The sequence below is a fragment of the Pinus tabuliformis genome, chromosome 6, assembly GCF_031772625.1.
Source record: "Pinus tabuliformis cultivar Carrire ecotype Pingquan chromosome 6, CPIR1, whole genome shotgun sequence".
NCBI classification, from domain to species: Eukaryota; Viridiplantae; Streptophyta; class Pinopsida; order Pinales; family Pinaceae; genus Pinus; species Pinus tabuliformis.
In genome coordinates, this window is record NC_142292.1 from 694,711,983 (window position 1) to 694,732,072 (window position 20,090).

Genomic DNA, 20,090 nt, shown 5'->3' on the forward strand with positions numbered 1-20,090 from the left:
TATGTTGATCCAAGTAATGGATTGATTCTTGTTGTTCTATATTTCTTTCCATGGATTGTTTTGAGGCTTTCCAACTTCTTGATACTATTATTTCATTGTGATTTAGGTGTTTCATTTGTTTCCTATGTTGGCCTATGCCTGTGTTGTTGTTTAGGAAAATTTCTAGTAAATGGGATCCAAGTCCAACACGAATGGAGCAACAAGGACATATATGATAAAATTCAAAACAACCTTAATTTGACTCTTCTCCCAATGTCAAATTCTGTGAATTCAATTAGTCTCACTATTGTTCATTGATGTTACCATCTCCACTCTTTAAAGTTTATATCAAGAAAATTATCAATACAAAATACACCAATAAGGCTAGTATTGGCAATTATTCTCTCAATAAAAGCAAGGTAACACTAAAACTTGTTAATTGAAACTAGATTCTTATAGACAACTACAGAGCTAGCACTCATTTCATTCCTCTTTAAGATGCTATAAGTGTGAATATATCTGTTGAAGAAATTCTGAAAATATCTGGAATTATTTCTGACACTATACTAATGAAGAACTAACCTGTTGATACTCTGGATCTTATATAGTAACAACAAATCTACACCACTCTACACTCTTATAATTCTTAATTTGATGAAAACGTAGATCTCCCAATGATACACATTCTACATACTGTGAGAAACATGGCATTTTTCCATCTTGTCTTGGTCATCATACTATGATCTGTACATGTAAAAAAATAAAAAATTTCAAACACCTGCACTATCCTTGTTGAAGAGGAGATTTGGAAGCATACTTTTTAGGCCTTTATACTGGTCCAACCACAAATTCCAAAAAGGAATGTGGGCACCCAAAATCTAAAAGAATCATTTATATGATGGTTAACTCTGAAAAATCTTCCTCTTGAATTAGTATCACTGGTGAACCATTCACCCTGTGCCCATGATGGATGAATATCAATCTGATCTCTACTGATAGAGGGTATTTGTTTCGTAAGAGGGGGAGGAAGGATTTGACCATCTGCAAAGATAGGATTGGAATCAAGGTTGTCTTTCCTACAAGAAATTCAACATACATCATATTGATGTATATTTTTTCTCATATATTTGAAGTATCTATCCTCCTTTCAAATTCAAGAATTTCCCAAGTGAAGGAGGTGTATTTTTTTTAATCCCAAACAAAAAATATTCAACACAAACCCCACCATGACATGGACCTTGAATTGCGTTTATGTCTTCTAGGTGTCTGTGAGGATGGATGTTCTCAACCATCAATAACTCTGATAGAAACTGCCAAATTAGACTCAAGTCCAATTAGGTTTCCAAGGGTTGTGCTCTTATCATAGAAGAAAGACTTGGTTGACTGCCATCCATCAACAAACTCATTATTCATTAATAATTTTGGGGAGAAATATCTAAACCTTAAACATCCAAATATAAAATATTGTATATGGTTGCATGTATTAAGGAAATCTAGAATTTTACTGCGGTGTCTAAATCTAATGAACAATTTGAAGAAATACTTGGAGAAACAACTATCAAAACATGTGCAAGGTCGGGGATCATACCACATAACACAAATTACCTTTGGCTTAGATGCCAAGTCTGACGGGTAAATGTTCCACCAAAATCACCCTGTGGATTTGCACCAACTTCATCCCTTTTTCAGTCAAGTTGTTTGGCTGGGTCAAGCCACAAATGGAGTGTAACCCTTGTGGATAGTTTAATCCACTAGATACCTTACGAGTGAACCCAAGTCCATGCCTTTTGTAGTAATGCTATTTTGGTGGGTCAGACCAGAAAAGGAATGGAACTCTTTTGCATAGCTCAATCCTATGTCTCACGTAGTTTTGGATGCTTCGGCATGTATAAATATGTACCGTAACGTTCAAAGGAACATAATGAAAAATCAAGCTGGTAGTCCCGGTTTTGGGATCCAGGGGAAAATCTCTGTGTATATGTGTTTTATGCTCTCACGTTGTTTATTTTCTATGTTTCAGAATTCGTATGTAGGTAATTTTTGTATGGGTTTAAAACCTACATTTGGTATCAGAGCTATTTTGGCTTCAAGGGGACGCCTTTGTTGCTGAGGGGTTTCCCTTGGGCCTGTGGTAGACCCTATTCAGTGGGAGATTTGCGGGATCGATTCTGGTGGTGAAAGAAGATGGCGAGCAGTGGAAAGATAGAAATGGAGAAATTTAATGGTCAGAGTTTTGATTTGTGGAAACTCAAGATGGAGGATCTGTTCGTGGAAAAAGATCAATGGATCACAGTAGATTCGTTTACTAAACCAACGAGAGTGTCAGATGAAGAATGGAAGAAGTTGGATCAGAAGGGAAAGAGCACAATACGATTGTGTGTCTCAGATTCAGTATTGCTGAATGTATCAGGGGAGGCTACGGCGAAGGATTTGTGGGACATGTTAGGGACTTTGTACCAATCTAAGTCTCTTTTGAATAAATTGTTCCTACGATGTATAACCTGAGGATGAAAGATGGAGACTCGGTGAAAGATCATCTGAATGCGTTTAATACTGTGGTAAGTCAGTTATCATCTTTTGATATCAAAATTTCAGATGAAGATAAGTGCATTAGTCTGTTGTGTTCTCTACCAAATTCGTGGGATAGTCTGGTTATTGCAATATGTAGCAATGCAACTGCCTTGTAATTTGATGAAATAGTATCATCCTTGCTAACGGAGGAGATGAGACAGAAAAATTTGGAGAGCCAGAATGGTGATGCCTTGTCTGTACGATGATGGTCCTAGAACAGAAACTAAAATAAGTCATCGAGTGGGAGATCTAAATCTAAAGGGAGATCTAAATCTCCAGGAAAATTGTAAAGGTGGTGTGCTGAAAATGCGGAATGAAGGGCACTATAAAAGGGGCTATAAATCTAAAGCTCCTAACAAAGGAAAGGGATCTGATGATGTTCCTTCTGCAGAGGCGAAAACCACCTCAGATGAAGGTGGGGATGTGTACTTGGCTTCTTCAAGTACACATGTAGATCACGAGGCATGGTTTATTGACTCAAGCACATCCTTTCACTTCACTCCCCATAGAGAGTGGTTCTGCGAGTATGAGAAATATGATGGTGGTGATGTCTTCTTGGGGGATGATAGGAAGGCTATAATTGCTGGTCGCAGAAAACTAAAGTTGAAGTTGCAAGGTGGAAGGGTTAGAACACTTCTGAGTGTTCTACATATTCCTGCATTAGCCATAAATCTTATTTCTGTAAGCAAGCTGGATGATGCAAGTGTAAAAATAGTGTTCAAGAAGGATACATATAAGATGGTTCAGGGGGCACTATTATTGATGCGAGGAGTTCAAATTGGAACTCTATACAATCTTCAAGGTAGCATTGTTGTTGATGGGTGCATCAGTTCCGTGGTTCCTAAAAGTGGAGCAAAAAAAATCTAGTGGTCTCTGGAGAGAAGACCATGTTGTGGCATCAAAGGCTTGGACATACGGGAGAGAAGGGCCTTCGAATACTTCATGGTAAAGGTATGGTTGAAGGTGTGAGTAATAGCTCAAAGGACTTTGATTTCTGTGAAAATTGTGTATATGGGAAGAAGAATCGGGTGAGCTTCCCCTTTGGTGGTAAGATGGCGAAACAGATATTAGAGCTTGTGCACAGTGATGTGTTTGGACCTGTGAAGGTTCCATCACTGGGTAAGTCTGTGTACTATGTATCATTTATAGATGAATTCTCAAGGAATACATGGATATATTTCCTTAAGAAAAAATCTGAAGTCTTTGACAAGTTTAAAGAATTTAAGGCTTTGGTGGAAAACCAGACAGAAAAGAAGATAGAGGTGCTGAGGACAGATAATGGTGGAGAATTTTGCAGTAAGGAATTTGACGAATTTTGTAAGAAGTGTGGTATAGCAGGACATAAGACTAATCCATATACACCTCAGAAAAATGGAGTTGTAGAAAGAATGAGCAAGACGTTGATGGAAAGGGCAAGAAGCATGCTCTGTGGTGCCGAGTTAGGACATGAATTCTGGGTAGAGATGATGGAGACAACATGTTACCTGGTCAACAGATCACCTTCAGTGACATTAGAGGATATGACTCCACAAGAGGTATGGACTGGTAAGAAACCCTCTCTTTCACATCTGAGGGTATTTGGATGTGATGCATATGTACATGTTCCAAAGGAGAAACGAACCGAGTTAGATAGTAAAATTGAAAAGTGCACCTTTATTAGGTATAAGGATGGTTTAAAGGGTTATAAGCTTTGGAACCCAGTAAGAAAGAAGGTTGTGTATAGCCAAGATCTGGTTTTCAGAGAGGTGAAAGATGTTAAACATGAATTCCAACCAAAGGAACCTGAGAAGATAGAGTTTGAGCTAAAGGAGGAAGAATCAGACTCTACAGTAGAGAAGGAATCAGAAGATGAAGAGCCACAAACTCTGGGTGTGAGAAGATTAGTTTGAGAAAGAAGGCAACCATAAAGGTATAGTCCATCTACTTTCTGTTCAAATTTTTCTTTATCTATTACTGATGATGATCCCAGAACTATGAAGGAAGCAGTAGATTCAGAGGATGGAAAACTCTGGAAAGAGGCCATGGTTGATGAAATGGCATCTTTGCACAAAAATGAGGTGTGGGATCTGGTGGAGTTTCCGACTGGAAGGAAACCCATTGGAAGCAAATGGGTGTTCAAGAAGAAGACAAATGCATAAGGAAAGGTGGAGAAATTCAATGCTCGGTTGGCAGCAAAAGGTTATTCCCAGGTGCCGGGAATTGATTTTGGTGATATTTTTTCTCCTGTTGCCAAGGTAACTTCTATTAGATTACTTTTATCTGCTGCTATTGCTTTTGATTTTGAGGTAGAACAGATTGATGTGAAGACATCATTTATTCATGGGGATTTGGAAGAGGAGATCTACATGAAGCAACCTGAAGGCTTTGCAGTGAAGGGTAAGAAAGAACTGGTATGCATTTTAAAGAAGTCTTTGTATGGGTTAAGACAGTCACCAAGGATGTAGTATCAGAAATTTGATACATTTATACAAGGACTTGGCTTCACCAGCAGCAAAGTAGATCACTGTGTGTGTTTTAAATTAATTGGAGACCGTGTTATTTATTTGGTCTTGTATGTGGATGATGTTTCTAGTTGGAAATGACAAAGAAATTATCTAGGCTTTGAAGACCCATTTATCCTCGAAATTCGACATGAAAGATCTTGGTGCTGCAAACAATATTTTGGGCATGGAAATTAAAAGGGATCAGACAAAGAGGATGCTTTGGTTAAACCAGAGGAAGTATTTCGAGACAATATTTTAGAGGTTTAATATGCAGGATAGTAAGCCGATGAAAGTTCCTATTCCTGTAGGTGTAAAGTTATCTGTTGAACAGTGTCCCAAGACACAAGAAGAGGAAGAGGACATGTCCCATGTTCGATATGCAAGTGCAGTCAGTAGCTTGATGTATGCGATGGTCTGTACTAGACTAGACATTGCACATGCAGTGGCAATATTGAGTAAGTTTATGTCAAAACCAGGGAAGGAACACTAGACAATAGTGAAGTAGCTTTTCAGGTATTTGCGTGGCACTAGTGATTATGGTTTGTGCTCCGAAGGAAGACCAGGATTGGATAGAGTGTTGGATATTCGTGGCTTTGTTGATATAGACTGGGATGAGATCTGGATCAGAGAAGATCTACAAGTGGGTATGTTCTTAACATATTTGGAGGTGCAGTCAGTTGGATGAGTAAGAAACAATCTGTAGTGGCACTATCAACTACAGAGGCAGAATACATGCAGCCACTCATGCAAGCAAGGAAGCAGTTTGGTTGGAGAGATTGTGTTAAAGTATGGGGTTTGTTATCACTTAGATGTCTTCCATAGAAGTTATAAAAGAAGGAATAATTTTAGGTAACCACAAACCTAATCTTTTAGACTCAGGTTCTAGCCAACCTAAGTCTAGAGAGGGCTCTCTCTTTATAATTTAACTTTGTTTTGGGTAGGATTTTAGGCTAGTTATTAGTCTTCATGATGTTTTGTTTTGATAAGGTGGTGGACTTAAGGAAATAGATGGGCAGAACAAGTATTTAGGCCATTGTGGTATGGAGTCAACTAAAGAGTGGCTTAACTGGATCTGATCAATCACTAAAGTAATACTTCACAGGCAAGGCTTGCACATCAAAAAAAAATCTGCAGGTTCAAATGGATGAGGTAGTCCTAACCAGGGAAAAGGGTGCTGAAGAATCCTTAATCACGATTGAGATGAAGAAAATAAGGATGATCAGTAGCAAAGGGCAATGAAGAATCCTTTACTATGGACCAAACGGGGGGAAAACTATGGAAGTAAGGGAGCGATTAAGAATTCCCAACCCAAGATAGTTTAGTAGAAAACATATAGAAAGTAAATAGTTAAAACAAAGAGAATTTAAGCTAATTCTGAAATATCATTCCTTGTTTACTTTTCAGATTTCATAAGAGACACATATGAATATTTATAACATGAAGAGAAAACAATATTTAAACATGAAGATATAGTACTTATTTGTTCCAACTATGCACAAGAATCCAGTGAAATGTCCTTAGCTTTATTTCATGATCCAACAAAACCAGTCCAGTATTGAGTACAATAGCTCCTTGGGTCAATATAAAAGGTGTACAGAAACATATTTTAATCCACCCTAATTATTTCATTTTGTGAAGTATTTATACAAAAAATGTTACAAAATATCTCATAACAATATGAGAATTATTCTAGGAAACTAAAAATATCTTCAGCATGAAGATAGAGACATATGGAGAACTACCTTCTTGCTGTCCCTTTTATTGTGACTGTGCTAGCTCTTGTAATTCAGATTTGGCTCTTTCAGTTGCTTTATACTTATGTGCTGGAATCACTTTATGTCCTCCACCTACTGATACACTTTACCTACTACACTTTGACTCTGTTTTACGTGTTTTAACTGGCATCCACATAGATTTACTGCAATAAATTTATAGTAAATATGTTAGTTTCATCCGCCATTCACTTTTAGGTAATTTCATCCTTATCATTTTCCTATATATTTCGTCAGCTTCGGTATACTTCGCAAAATTTTGCCTGCTGACAAACAAGTGGTTTTCCTCGTGCTCTATGAAAAATAGATTTTCCAGACTATCATATAATACCTTACTAGTGGGCAGAGCATTTACCCTTGAAGTACTAGCTTGGTTGTTGGCCAGTTTGTTTAATCTTTCAATGTAATCCTCCTAAGTCATCAGCTTTTCATGGATTACCATAGGACTAGGGAGTCCTTTTTCCCTTAAAATACCATACTTTGTCATAAATCTATCAATGTCTGCTTGAATACTCTGGTATTTTTCTCAAGGCTGAGCATAAGGTTCCTCTTAGTGAAAACCTTCTTTATTTCTATGATGGTTCCTGTTCTATCTTCTATTTCCAGTTCATCAAGCTGATACATATTTCTGCTGTTCAAGAATGCTATCAATTGGTTGGCTTCTTCAGGCTTATCTCCCAACTCTTCACTTGTCTTGTGGATTGCTTCTGTAGCCACTTTTACTAGTTCAGTTTGTTCAAAAATTACTTGAATAGAAGGCCAAACATCATTCATGGATTCAATGATGTTGGCCTAAAGAATTCCTTTCATATCTCCAAGTGGTTGTTGCAATGTCAAGACCATTTCAAGGACTTTTATTCTCTCTCCCATTCTTTGATTCTTTTGAGCTTCCTCTTTCTATTGTATTTGTGCAAGTTTACAATCAGTTTCTAAACTTGACACTTGTTCTCTAAGTTTTTTGAGTTCAGTACCCTGGATGGTCATTTCCTCCATGGCTTTTACCAATTTAGTTGTCTTTTCTGTGGATGTCCCTATGCTTGTTGATGTACCTGTAACTGGAAGAGTAGTAGCTAGTGGAACTATTGGTGCTAATGAAGCAGCCAATGTGGAGGGTACTGATGTAGAAACTGTAGGAATTATAGTATGAGGAGAGGTGACCAACTCACTCTTTATAGACTGTATCATGTTATCCAGCTCTTTCTCTGTTTCTTTTAACTGTTCATTTAGCTTAAGGACCAAGTCCATAAACTCTTCTTCCTTTCGAGTTTCCAATACTTCATATGTCTGATGATGATGTAGAGGAGGAATTTTGTTAGGGTCCCACCCTAACCCCCTTATTTATGTAATAGGATTGGGTCATAGTTATAGTTAAGTAAAGAATCAAGAAAGCCCATATTAATAATTGTATGTGGTTAACCCACATTTAGTGACGGGACCTCAGTTAATTGCAAATGGGCCATGGTATTAGATAGATGGTATTAATAAGAACCATGGCATTGCCTATGGTATTGCATGTATGAATCCTATATAAAGGATAGAGACTCCCTGCGAGGAGCATCGTGTCTTATTTTGTAATCGAGCTCAGCTCTATTGGAGGTTGCCCCCTCGAAGAGGCAAGTGAACTTTTATTTTTGAATAATAAAATACTTGCTGTTATTGCTCTTGTTCTATGTTCTGGGTATATTTTTTTGCATATTTGGTATTTTCGTATCATCTTGTAGGATTAAGAGCATAACAAGTGGTATCAGAGCGCTTTCCAGGGCAGGTCGGATCTCCATTTTTTAACAAACATTTTTTTGGCTAGAGATCTGTTCCGTTGTCTTTAAACCATGGTATCTGTCATTGAGCGCATAAACCTGCAGATTTGGGGAGGCATGCACGCAGGAAATACAAGAGGTGGTCATGCTTGTTGGACTCCCCTATAACCCCTGTGGGTACCCCTTCAAGTATAGCGCATTAGACAGAACCACGCACGGATTGTCTTCCAATTACCTTCTGGGTATATCGGAAGCCCCTTAGCTCCCTTGAAACCTCACCATAGATAAACTGTCGGGCATCCTGCCGCTATTGTACACCAAGAATAACACTCGAAGAGATTACTCGCCTATACAATAGGGTAGTCGGGTTGTATGGCTAAGAGTAAAGTTGATCCTCCTTGGTTAGTGCCCTGAAAAGTTAGGCCAAGTACTATTGTCAGACCCTTATGTATATTGCAATCTGTAGCACCTGACACTCCTGGGGACCATAGTTCCTTGATCTCTCTTTCGATCATACATAATCTTTGCCAGATGAGATCTCACAAGTGGGGCTTTTTCCACCACAACAGCAATCAGTTTCGTAGTTCAGATCTATCAGATTAGCCATCTAGATCTCTCAAATCCATCAGATCCACAGCGGCAATCAGTTCCGCCTTTCAGATCCACCATCCAGATCTGAGTAGTTGTGTGGGTTCCTATACTTGGGTGTGATTATCACAGGCCTTTTGGCAGCATTGACATTTTGGGGATTCGGTGACTTTAGTATTCTTAAGCAAGGAGTAAAAATCCGTTAGGAATTAAAAAAAAAAAAATCAGGACGACGAGCTGAGCAAGGTGGTACCATTCAATTATTAGTTCCAAAAAAAGAAAATCAGGCGGTCCCAAATTTCAAGTAAATCAGCTCAATGCATGGTAGAAACTAGAAATCAAGCTATGGCGAATGAAAGGATGGACAAACTTGAATCATCCTTGAAAGAAATCCAAGATTAGTTAACGAAATTAATTACAACACTCTCTATGGGCAAGGCGGAAGCCCGCGAGGAGCCATATATTAGCAATGAACACGGTGAGGGTGAGTCTAGCCACTCTCTTCACCTCTGGGATACCCACCAACAATCCCATCCACGACCTCCCAAGCTGGACATGCATAAATTTGATGGCTCTCACTCGGCAGCATGGATAGCACAAATGGAGCAATATTTCAATCTAAATAACATCCTGGATAATGACACTCAGCTTAGTGTGGGGATCATGTACTTGGACAATGAAAGATGGCAATGGTGGCAATGGCATCAACATTGCAATGGAAGGCCCTTGACTTGGGACACATTCAAAAAAGCTCTTATGGATCGCTTTGACCATGACTCTACTTTTCTGGGTCCTCTCACTAAGCTTCGTCATACTGAAACAATGGATGAATATATTACAGCCTTTGAAGCCTTAGCTTTCTGCACTTTAGGTCTACAAGATCAGTTCTACATGGAATGTTTTATTAGTGGTCTTAAAGAGGCCATATTAGCCCACATCCGACTGCACCACCCTCCCTCATGGCTGGAGGCTTGCAAGATAGCTCGTGGAGTAGAACGTGCATTAGCGGTCCAGTCCAATCACCCAAATTTCACCTCCAAGGGTCACCCCCCACAAGCTCACAACACTACCCAAACACTCAAGGTTCAAAAGGTGTCACCTACAGAAATGGTGGAAAGAAGAAGGCAAGGATTATGTTACTACTGTGATGAAAAATACTCCCCTGAGCATAAATGAAGGGAGCCCAAATTTTTTCAAATTGATGTTGTTGATCACAACTCATCGGAGGAAGCCCCACCACTTGAGGAACCAGAGTAGGAAGAAGAGGACAACCAGAAGGACAATGTACATGAAGAGCTAGTTATTTCGCTGCATGCTTTGGCAGGGATTTCTTCACCTGAAACTCTCAAAATCAGAGGTTTTATTAAGCATCGCTTGGTAGTAGTCTTAATTGATAGTGGAAGTACACATAATTTTATCCATCAAAGAGTCACGGAAGCAATGCATTTTTTTGTATGAGTAGTTTCTAACCTCGAAGTCCAAACTGTTGATGGGGGCACAATGAAATGTGAAGGCCACTGTGAAAATGTCAAACTTCAAAAGGGGGAATTATCAGTTAAAGACCCACATGTTTTCCATACACATGGGAGGGTGCGACATTGTCCCAGGTGCTGAATGGCTTCGCACACTTGGCCCAATCACAATGGATTTCTAGGAGTTATATATGAGATTTAAGCAGAACAACCACACACATACCCTCCACGGACTCCAGGTAGGAGCTCCCTCTATCATCAGCTCACATTGGATGGAAAAATTGTTAAAAAAGGGCCATCATAGAGTTATAGCTCAATTAATGCCATCCAGGCCTTCGAACCCAATTCTCTTCTGATTCATCCTGAGATGCAATAGATCTTAAATACCCATCAGCCAGTCTTTGACAAGCCTCATGAGCTTCCACCCTTGAGAGGGGAACATGATCATAGCATCACTTTGGTCCCAGGGGCAGAACCACCAAATGTGCACCCATATAGATATTCGTTCGCCCAAAAGAATGAAATAGAAAAAATAATCAAGGAACTTTTGGAGGAAGACGTCATTCGTCCCAGTACTAGTCCTTATTCATCACTGGTGGTCATGGTGCTCAAGAAAGATGGGGAATGGCATATGTGTCCAAACATCAGGGCCCTCAATAAGTTGACAGTCAAAGATAAATTTCCCATTCCGGTTGTTGATGATTTGCTAGATGAACTAAATGGGGCTCAATTCTTCACTAAGCTTGATCTTCACTCAGGATACCACCAAATTCGCATGACAGAAGTCGAAATTCCAAAGACTGCTTTCAGAACTCATGAAGGCCATTATGAGTTCCTGGTCATTCCATTTGGTCTTTGTAATGCCCCATCAACTTTTCAGAGCCTTATGAACCACCTGCTCAAACCATATCTTAGAAAATTTGTCCTGGTTTTCTTCGATAACATCCTCATCTACAGTCACACTTGGGCCAAACATCTTCAGCATGTAAATCTCCTCTTGCAACTGCTCCACGAGCATAAATTGTTTCCTAAGATGTCCAAGTGTTGTTTTGGCATGGAAGAAGTTGAGTATTTGGGCCACATTGTGGGGTGTGAAGGTGTCAGGGTGGACCCCGAAAAGATCTAGGCAATGTAGGATTGGCCTTAACCTAAGACCTTGAAAAGCATGAGAGGATTTTTGGGTCTCACGGGCTACTATCACAAATTTGTCTACAATTATGGTCGCATTGTGAGGCCCCTCACTCAACTCCTCAAGAAAAATTCATTCCTTTGGAATGATGAAGCATAATAGGCCTTTACAGCTCTCAAAAATTTCATGTGTTCCACTCCAGTCTTAGCACTACCTGACTTCACCAAATCTTTTGTCATTGAATGTGATGCTTCGGGTACGGGTATTGGGGCGGTCTTAATGCAGGAAGGTCGACCCTTGGCCTTCACAAGCCAACAACTAAGTGGAAAGAATCTTGGACAATGCACCTATGAGAAGGAGATGATGGCCATCTTACATGCAGTAGATACCTGGTGACCTTACTTATTGGGGAGATGCTTCCAAATCCATATAGACCATCAAAGCCTTAAATATTTTTTGGAGCAATGCCTATCCTTACCACAACAAAATAGATGGCTCGCCAAAATGTTTGGATATGATTATGAGATAATTTACAAGAAAGGGCACGAAAATATTGTAGCAGATGAATTATCTCACCAATTTGAGGAGGAAATTACCCTGCTCACAATTTCCCTTCCCATTCCAGAATGGATTGAAGAGGCTTGCAAGGAATGGTTTTCACATCCCTGGTTCTCCCAACTCATTACTCAATTGCAGGCGGATCCAAATTCCACCGAGGGCTACTCGTGGCAGGACGAGATTCTTCACTACAAGGACAGAGTAGTAATACCACCAACATCCAACCCCAAAAGCCACATTTTGGCGGAGTTGCACTCATATCCCACTGCAGGACATTCATGCTTTCAGAAGACGTATGCTAGCACTCGAAGATCATTTTTTTGGACAGGGATGAAAAAGGATATACTTACTTTTGTAGCTGAATGCGACTTCTGTCAGTGCAACAAAGGAGAGATAGTCAAATCACCAGGCACGTTACAACCATTGCCCATTCCAACATCAATATGGACAGAGGTTTCTATGGATTTCATTATAGGTCTTCCAAAGTCAGGAAACAAGTCAGTCATCATGGTGGTTGTTGACAAACTTTCTAAGTATGCTCATTTTTGCGCCTTACCCCACTCTTTTACACTGACTTTGGTCACTCAATCTCTCATGGATCAGATCTTCAAATTGCATGGTATGCCCACTTCCATTGTGTCTGATCGTGACACGGTCTTCACGAGTAATTTTTTGCAGGAACTCTTCCAGCTACAAGGTACCCAACTAAAAATCAATACTTCCTATCATCCACAAACTGATGGTCAAATTGAAGGAGTCAACAAATGTTTGGAAGCCTACCTTAGGCGTTTCACTTAAGAAAAGCATCATCTCTAGGTACAGTGGTTACCTCTAGCTAAATGGTGGTATGACACCAACTATCATGCCACCACCAAAATGACTCCATATGAAGCAGTTTATGGTCAACTCCCTCCTTCCCCTACTTCCTATATCAAGGGGTGCTCGAAGGTACAAGCAGTGGATCAATTCCTATAGAACCACACAACCATGCTTGCCCATATTAGAGAGAATCTTCATCAAGCTCAAAATCGTATGAAGCAACAAGTAGATCAGCATCGCTCAGAACACCAATTTCAACAAGGGGATCATGTATTTTTTAGGCTGGAACCATATAAGCAAACATCACTCAAAGACAAGGGTTGTTAGAAACTATCTCAAAAATTCTACAGACCATATCAAGTACTTCAGCGCATTGGAGAAGTGACCTACAAGCTAGCTTTGCCACCCACTGCAAAAATCCATCCAGTTTTCCATGTCTCATGCCTCAAGAAAGTGATTGGGAACAATTGCATAATTCAAACCAGTCTACCTGAACTAGATGAAGAAGGGTCAATCTGGCTCGAACCTAAATAGGTCCTGGACACACGAGAAAGGCACCTGCGTGGCCACCTAATCAAGGAAGTCCTCATCAAGTGGAAAGGCACCTCTCCGGAAGATGCAACCTGGGAACTAGCCACTATTCTTTAGCAGTTTCCGTAGCTTCAGCCTTGAGGACAAAGCTATTCTTATGGGGGAGGGCATGTTAGGTTCCCACCCTAACCCCTTTATTTATGTAATAGGATCGAGTCATAGTTATAGTTAAGTAAAGAGTCAATAAAGTCCATATTAATAATTGTAAGTGGTTAACCCGCATTTAATGATGGAACCACAGTTAGTTGCAAATGGGCCATGGTATTAGATAGATGGTATTAATGAGAACCATGTTATTGCCCATGGTATTGCATGTGTGAATCCTATATAAAGGATAGACACTCCCTGCGAGGAGCATCGTGTCTTATTTTGTAATCAAGCTCAACTCTATTTGAGGTTGCCCTCCCGAAGAGGCAAGTGAACTTTGCTTTCTGAATAATAAAATACTTGCGATTATTTCTCTTTTTCTATGTTCTAGGTATATTTTTTTTCATATTTGGTATTCTGGTATCATCTTGCAAGATTAAGAGCATAACAAATTTTGAGCTATTTTTTCAATGCAGCTATGTCATCATTTTTCCTTTTAATAACCTTTTCAGCAGCTTTCACATCTTTTGGATCATGCCCCAGTTCTATGACTAAGTCCTCTAAGGACTTTATTCTGGTGTGTTTGGCCTGTGAAGAGGCCTTTTCTAACTGGAATTGTGCTGATATATTATTCAGCGAATTTTGGAGTTGGTGAGTTGCAATTGCCTTGCTAGTAAAGGTGGAGTAGACCATTTCCCCATTCTACTTGTGTAATTCTATTTGATCAATAGGATGAATATCCTTTGCCAATACCTCAAAGTCTATTTTCAAGTAATCTGTAATTGACCTAGGTTGCTGTGTAGTAGGCTTCATGAAAGTCATCTGCATTTTACCCTCTTTCACATCGAAGGCTGACATTAGCCTTGTCTGATTAGTAGGAGCCATTTTTAGGTAATGTACATAGCTTTGGGCCTTCAATCTTTCATTCCTGGCCTTTATTTCTTTACAATTTTCTCTAATATCTTGGCTCTGGCCACTTGGAGCTCTAAATGAGCATACTTCCACGCTTTCTTGTCTCTCTAGCATTTGAGCCTGTGAAGTGGAAGGTTCTTATGTAGCTTCTAAGGGAGTGGCCTGCCTACTTTCTACTCTTTTATACCTGCAGTTCTAGCTGTTTCTTCAGTGAACTCTTGTTTTGAAAATGGATTCAACCTTTGCCTCTTGACATAAGTTTGGGTAACAGGTTTGCTAGAAGGAGTGGCCTCCTCTCTATCTCTCTTAGGATTCCTCCATGGAAAATTTTAGGGGCGAATTTTCGCCCTTGGGCTAAATTAAGGGGTTTTATATTTTTATTGGGAAAATATTTTGTATCATAGTACATTGTTACAAATCGCCTCAAATTTATTTTATAAAAAAATTAGGTGGTATGGAGGTTAGCCCACCTTATTTTAAGGGAGAGTGTAAAAAAACTAAATTTAGCGCTTGAAATTAGGAGTTACAATCTTCCATTCACCCTCATTTTCAAGAAAATGTATTTATGATAGTTATAAATATAAATATAAATACAGTGGAGGTATGGTAAATAAACAAAAACTCTTTTTATACTTACTCCAAAGGTATGGTAAATAAATAAAAATACAAATGAACTAGAGGTATGGTAAATAAATAAAACCTCTTTTTATATTTAGTCCATAACCCTCTTTCTATTTAAGAAAGCTCAAAAACGAGGTTTCATTTAAGTGAATCTTATGGGCCAAATACCATATTTATAAAAGATGTATGATAAATTTAAAATATAAATAAACGAGAGGTATGGTAAATAAGTAAAACATTTTTTTTATATTTACTCCATATGTCACCTTATATTTATGAACACACAAGCGTGTAAATAAATAAAAATATAAATAAAGTGGAGGTATGGTAAATAAATAAAACCTCTTTCTATATTCAGTCCATAACCCTCTTTCTATTTAAGAAGTCTCAAAAAAGAGGTTTTATTCAATTGAATCCTATGGGCCAAATACCAAAAGAGGTATGGTAAATTAATAAACATAAATAAACGAGAGGTATGGTAAATAAATAAAATAGTTTCCTTATATTTACGAACACTCAAAAAATGTGTTAGGCCAAATATCATGGGCCAAATTATTTTTAATACCATGCAAAAAAACAGTATTAACCCAGTAATATTAATACTAATAAAAATAAAAATGGCACATGGTATTGACCCATGGTATTCACATGGAATGCAGCCTAAAAAAAATCAATTAATTTTTATAAATTACTAATAGTAATTTTTAAGCTCCAGTTTTATGATAACCCATTGTATTGACCCAAGGTAATACCATGGTATTCATGTGAGCATAGACTATTTAAAGGGGAAATTCTATTAGCTTAGATCCATCTTGATTCCAGGTCTACCAAGTGCTGGGAGGGATAAATATATTTCATTCCTCTAAGAGTGGTAGATGTGGAGTTAAGATGGATATAGGTTTGTTTTTATGATAATGAAGATATTAAATAGACTTGGGAAATTATATTGTAAAAAAAATCTTAGGGTGAATGGTTAAAGCTACATTTAGTCACTTCACAAAATTTAGTAAAAAATATTGATATCTCCGTTAATATTGGTTTTTCTGATCTAACAAAAAAATTCAAAACAATGAAATCTTAACACTTTCTGCATCACCCTGCAGAAGAGAAATAGCTGCTACCCAGATTTCCCACCATTTTTCAAACATTCTCAATATGGTATCTTCATGAAAAAGTTAAGTTACTGATCTTGGATTAGTTGTTTGAAAAATATGCTAGTTTGTACAACCTTTCATCTTCTCTGCTATTCCTAGTTTGTCGTAATGATTTGTAGTTGTTTGGTCATTGCACCATATTGTCCTAAAAGGTGGAGATTGTGCACTAACAAGGAAATTAATCCACATGTTACAACGATGTTAAAAATGGTATGAAGGTAGTGAATTATGCTAATAATAAATTTAGATTTGGAGAGACGTAATTAAATTTTATTATTTAATTGAATATTTCCAATTAAAATAATAATAAATCTACATTTATATATTTATATATTGATTGGAAGGCTTCTAACAATAGTCACTTCTTTCCATTAGATCCCCTTTGGGACTTTGGGATACCTACTACTTCATTGTATTATATAGTTGGGGCTTGCTACTTGTTGGCATGTTGGGGTAAACAAACTTGACGTGTTTCCTTTTTTTTATCTCGCAGTTGGAGTCTATGGAATAAGAAAAAAATTTGATAGCTTGGAAAAAGTGGTAGCTTGAAAAAAGTGGTAGCTTGAAAAAAGTGGGAGATAAAACATTAATCTCTCCTACCATGACAAACATGGCCACTAAAACTTGCAACATTGTTTGTAGGAAGTGAAAATTATGCTTCTTTTTTCCAAACATGTATGCTAGCATATTACAGTTTAATTAATATGTTTTATTATTATCATATATGGTTTCAAACTTTAACAAAACATTCGCCAAGGCTTCACAATGTTTTATTATTCAGTGAAATATTTTCCAAGAACTTACAAGATTTTATAATTCAGTGAAAGATTCGCCATGACTTTACAAGATAATATAATCTGGTGAGGGATTCGCCAAAAAAATGTATATATACATATTATATTAGTGATAAAATCACCTCCCATTTTTCCTATCTATCATGGGGATTCTCCCATTTATTATACATATAAATTTAGGGTGGTTCTTAAAATTTTCCCTGGATTCCTCTCCTCATTTAGAGGAGTCTGTAGAATAGGAGGATTGCTCATGATATTTTCTGGTTGAGAAATTTCTTTTGATATCTCTGGCTGTTCTGATTCCTCTGGCTACTTTGATGGCTCTTACTCTTGAGGTCCTTCTTCTGCTGTTTGCCCACTATGTCCCTGTGATTCCCTTTGAGATTGGGACTCTCATGGCACATGTACAAATGAATATTCATCAAGTTTTCTTTCTAAATCAATCAATACATTATTGACATCAATTTCTGTGTTATCTCGGTCTACCAAGGTATTTTCCACGCATTCTAGTTGATTAGCATATTGTTCAATTTCAAGAATTCTATGGTGGATATAAGGAGATAATTTGTTCTTTTGTCTCTTATTGCAAAATGAACTCTAAAGGGTCATATCTCCAGATAAAACTTTGTTTCAGTTTCAGACTTTGGAGGATTTCCTATGCTTCTTTCCCTGCTTCCCTATTATTACATATAAATGGGCCAAGCTGATCTATTATCCTAAGTTGATCTTTCTTCTTGGCCTTCACAAAATGCACCTCATCTGAATTGATCATTTGCCTGTAGTACTCCAGAGCAAACAATTTCATGGGGAGGTATCTGGGCAATTTGTAGGGGGCCAACTCACATCCATATATTATGATTTCATTGTGGTTTTGGTACAAGTACCAATCTCCTACTCTATATTGTTTGGACAACTGTAGGATCCTCCTGATATCTACACTGATTCTAGGGGGAGGACTTCTTAATAGAATAGTTTCCACTAGGTGCACAAAGAGATCTATGAAATGAGTATAAGAATATGAAGAGTCATATAGGTGGATTAATGAAGTCCAGAAGACCACTGATCTAGGTTTGCCTCTGGTATCAAGCTTTTGGAGTGTGATTGAGAATTTATCAGCTTGATAATACATGAAAAGATGATATAAAACTGAAGAATATTTGAACACTCTTTCATTATCCATCCTCATGAATTGATCATGCATCTTATCATCAATGAACTTAGCATAGTCAAACATGATGGGTGGGGGCTACCCAGGAGTGTAGATGGACATAAAGGCTGTAATAATTTCATCAACAAATTCACTTGTAGTCTGGCCTAACAAACTGGATATCATTTCTATGATGTTAGAGAATATGGCATACATATATGGTGGAGGATCCTTTGGAATGTGTTTCTCTTCCCTGATGAAGGCTTGGAATAACTGAGCATGTCTGATGGAGGTGAGTGTGGGGCATCTATTAAGCAAATCTCCACTAGAAAGAGGGGTCAGGTTTTTGCCTGTTTGTAACTGCAACATTTCATTTATGGACTTAGCAATAATGGTAAATAATAAAGAATAGTCAGGAGTCATTACTGCTCTTTGGCTAGGGCTATAGTTCATATGGAAATAGTGAATAATCTCTGGGAAGATATTAACTCTGGGGAATTACTATTTGGGCAAACCTGACTCCCAAAGGTCTATTTTGTCTACATGGTTCAAGTACTGGTCTCTGTACCTGCAGTATAGTTTCAATAGGGATTCTTGAACATAGGTATCTTTAATTTGAAAATATTTAGCTGCTAGGGGGAGATGGTCTAAATATATGTGGGTAGTGGAAATTGGTAAGACATTAAATGAAATTGGAGTAGCCATCCTTCATTCTTGTGGATTCAAGGCTGGGGGCAAAGGGTTTTCAGTAAAAATGGGGAAAACTGGTCTAACATAGAGTATTTTGGAGTCACCGGGCAGCTATTTTTTTGAATTACTTAGTAATCTGAAGCAATTGAGTCAAGGTTTGGAAATAAAATAAGGCTTCTCAGTGAATTTGGGTAAATACCTAGTTTCGACTTTGAACAAAGTGAAGGTGAATGTGCATGGTTTGTAGGAAGTGCATGGGACTGAAAGGTGGTCTGGAGTTTCAGCAGCTTCAACAGGTCAGTAGTTGGACGTGGGTTGATGGTTGCACGTACTCTGGTGCTTGCATGGAGGTCTGAGTGTTGGCATTATGATGCATGTTTTGTACTTGATGGCAACCCACTCATAGAAGAACATCTCACTTATATACAATCAGATGAATCTACAGAAGAGATATCAGATGTGACATAATACATGGGATGCAGGACAGCTCAAAGGAATCAAATGACAAGTCCTTAGTATGACAAGTTAGCTTTGCCATCAATTCCAAAGGGGCAGATTGTTGGAATTATGGCTCAAGTGTTGTCCTTGATGGCAACTCACACAGATGTCAGATAATAGTGCAGCAGGTCAGTAGCAAAGAGTTGATGATCAGATTACAAAGAATGAAGAAAATATATATACGCAGGTTCATTGTGACCTAGCCGCGTGTACACGCGGGTTAGTCATTGAAAAGACACGTATGCGTATACATGCACTTTCATGCAAGAGAAGGAGCGTACATGGTACTTAGTCCTTAGTATTTGAACCTATGGTTTTGGACCATAGTATCTCGTAAGATGTGTTGATCCCAAGTATTGGGTCCATGGTATTGGTTTGTTAGGGTATTGGACCATGGTATTGAGCAAGGCCTAAGACTATAAAAGGAGAAGAAGATCATTAGGCAAGGGCATTGAAAAAGTCTTGAAT

At 38.2% G+C, this 20,090-nt stretch overlaps 1 pseudogene; it reads right to left on the reverse strand.

Moving 5' to 3' along the window:
- Window positions 1-799: 799 nt before the first annotated feature.
- LOC149260559 (uncharacterized) lies at window positions 800-1,565 on the reverse strand (annotated as a pseudogene).
- Between the last annotated feature and the right edge of the window lie 18,525 nt (window positions 1,566-20,090).